We start from the raw sequence: 3,103 nt of genomic DNA, 5'->3' as shown, positions 1-3,103 counted from the left end.
AAAACACAAATTGAGGGGGTCTGGATCAGTCTAATGCAAGCCTCTCAGTCATCACTCTGTGGTCCATAAGCTTCCCCTTGTTTAGGTCAGCTGTCTCTGTGGGTTTCACCAGCCTGGTTTTGAACCATTTGCTCATTTATTTATCTGTTTATCTCCTTGAGCACAGAGCTTAGCTCCATTCCACTTCCTGGTGCTCTTTTTCTACTCAAAACGTACACTTTGTATTTTTCCTTGTTTGGTTTGCCCCTTGTGTTATAAATCTTCATTAGAATGAATGCTAATGGCCACATGACAGAATCTGTATTAGGATGTTTTGAGATTTTTGTCTTCCAGTAGCATTAATCTGAAAGTCTTCATGTTAGCCTTGGAAAGACTCTATAGACAAGGACAAAAAGCAGCCATATTCTTCATCAAAATATCACAAGAATGATCTCTAGGCAGCATATTAACATTCTTCTCTTGTGAAACTTCTTGAGTTAGGCCCCCAGAGTTCAAGTCACCCTCAGCACTACTGTCTTCCATCCTCTTACTAGTATGGTCCATTGAGCAATGCTTGAAGCATTACAAAATCCAAAAGTCCAAATGCCTCCAAATGAAAGTATGGAAAGGCCTATAAAAGCAATACCCCAGAGTGTGGCACCAATTTCCATCTTAGTTTGGATTTCTATAGCTTTGAAGAGATATCATGACCATGCCACTCTTATAAAGGAATGCATTTAGTTGTGGGTGGCTTAGAGTTTCAGAGGTTTACTCAATTATGATCATGGTGGTACATGATAGCATGCAAGCACACATGGTCCTGGAGCAGGAGCTGAACATTCTTGATCCACAGGCAATAGGAAGTGAACTGGGCCCCACATTGAACATGGATTGAGCATAGGAGACTTCAAAGCCCATCCCCAGAGTAACATATTTTCTCCAACATGGCCACACACCCTAATAGTGCAACTCTCTGTGGGAGCCATTGTTATTTCAAACCACCATATTGGCCAAGTCAGCAAAATCTTCAAGAAATTTTAAAAGTTGGCAAATGACTCAATTTATGTAAGCTGTTTCCTCCTCTTTGTGAGCCAGGGTCAGTTATTCCCACAGAGTTGAGTGGGGAGGCAGGGTGTCAGAGAGTATACAGTGTGTGTTCATGTCCTCTTTTATTCATTTCAGGAACACTAGTGAAGAATTACAACTCAGAACAGTAAGCATCCCAGCCTGGATGGCTAACAGCAAAGCAAAGAATGAAAGTGACTACAATCAGCCTTTATACTGTGACACAATGTCCTGTACACTGAAAATTCTTATAGTCATCGTTGCCCTGCTTGGTGTGGCAGGAAATGCCGTAGTGCTGTGGCTCCTGGGCTTCCACATGCACAGGAATGCCTTCTCTGTCTACATCTTCAACCTGGCTGCGGCCGACTTCCTCTTCCTCTTCTTTCAGACTCTGTATTCCCTGGACAAAATACTTGATCATTTTCAGATAAGTCTTATTGATGTGCCCATGTATTTGATTATTGTGTTAAATTGTGCTTATTTGGCAAGTCTAAGCATGCTCAGTGCTATTAGCACCGAGCGCTGCCTGTCAGCCCTGTGGCCCATATGATACCGCTGTCGAAGGCCAAGACACACATCAGCTGTCATGTGTGCCCTGCTCTGGACCTTATCCCTGATATTGGGCCTCCTGGAAGGGAGTTCATGTGGTGCCTTCTTTAATGACTTAGTTTTGACTTGGTGTAAGAAATTAGATTTCATCACTTTTGCTTGGTTAATTGTTTTATTTGTGGTCCTCTCAGGGTGCAGACTGGCCCTGATGATCAGGGTCTTCTGTGGCTCACACAGGATTCCTGTGACCAGGCTGTATGTGACCATTGCCCTCACAGTGATGGTCTTCCTGCTCTTTGGTTTGTCCTATGGTATCTTCTGGTTCCACTTAGGTTGGATTGATGAGATTTATAGTGGTTTCCCTTATAGTGCTTTTGAAATATCAGCATTCTTATCCTGTGTTAACAGCTGTGCCAACCCCATCATTTACTTCCTTGTTGGCTCCATTAGGCATCACCGATTTCAGAGGCAGACTCTGAAGATGCTTCTTCAAAAAGCCATGCAGGACACTCCTGAGAAAGAAGGTGGAGAGAAGAGTTCTTCCGGACAGGAAACAGTTTAGTGCAGCGGCTGACAACTTTGTCCTTATCCATGTAGGCAATTTTAATATCATTTTCATTTTGACATCTGAGCTTAGATATGTTGAAAAATAATTATTATTGTGAAAGTTGAGTGAAACAATGTTTGTTAATCAGGTACTGCTTGCAGCAACCTTAAACCTGGGACTCAGGTCCAGGAAAGCTCCCACTGTGGAGAAATCCTTCCCTTAGAGGAAGTCTTAAGGCTTGGTGGAAAGCTCAGGACTTCTTTGGTCATTGAACTTGATAATGATTAAATGATGGTTATATTTTGTACAAATGTTCTATTTATTTTTAAAAGAACTTTTGTCTCAATGTTAAGATAATTGTACAAAAATTCCCCACAATCCTAGTCTCCTTATTTTCTGAAGGTTTAGGAGAGGTTTATAACCTCAAAATCTCTTATACAAATTGCTTAGTAAACAAATGTGCAATCTTAAGACAGCTTATTTAAGTTTCAATTCACCAGACTGTAATCATCACCTTCAAGCTGATTGTTTGTACCAATTAGGACTCTGGAAGTGTGAGATCAGGTTTTGTAAGCAAAGACAAAATACCAATGCTTGCTTGAATGTTAATGCAGAGCACCCTCCTGTGGTTCCCTCTCACTCTGCCTTGCTTATCACTCCAAGGGCATGTCTCCCACTTCTCTATGGGTATTCATTTTGACCATCCCGCTTCGGGAACCACATTTCATGACAAATATTCAATCCAAATGAGTACTATGTAGACTCAAGGCCAAGTTCTGACACCAGTTGGAGATATAGCCCAGATGCTTGGATCACAGTATATCAGCTTCTGTATGTGACCCCTCAAGAAAGTCTTCTCTATTGTCCCAGTGCAGAGCTCAGGGCCTCTGTGATGACTCTAATCTCACTAACAATTTCTGCTTCTACAATGTTTGTACCTTAAGTTTGACCATACTCCTTTGC

General features: G+C 41.8%; 1 pseudogene; it reads left to right on the top strand.

Moving 5' to 3' along the window:
- The first annotated feature begins 1,210 nt into the window (after nucleotides 1–1,210).
- On the top strand, nucleotides 1,211–2,155 carry LOC101829917 (annotated as a pseudogene).
- The last annotated feature ends 948 nt before the right edge of the window (nucleotides 2,156–3,103 follow it).

This window comes from Mesocricetus auratus, unplaced genomic scaffold (genome assembly GCF_017639785.1).
Source record: "Mesocricetus auratus isolate SY011 unplaced genomic scaffold, BCM_Maur_2.0 contig_11889_pilon_obj, whole genome shotgun sequence".
Taxonomy (NCBI): Eukaryota; Metazoa; Chordata; class Mammalia; order Rodentia; family Cricetidae; genus Mesocricetus; species Mesocricetus auratus.
The sequence above is the reverse complement of the archived record's forward strand: the minus strand, read 5'-3'. Positions and strand labels throughout refer to the sequence as shown.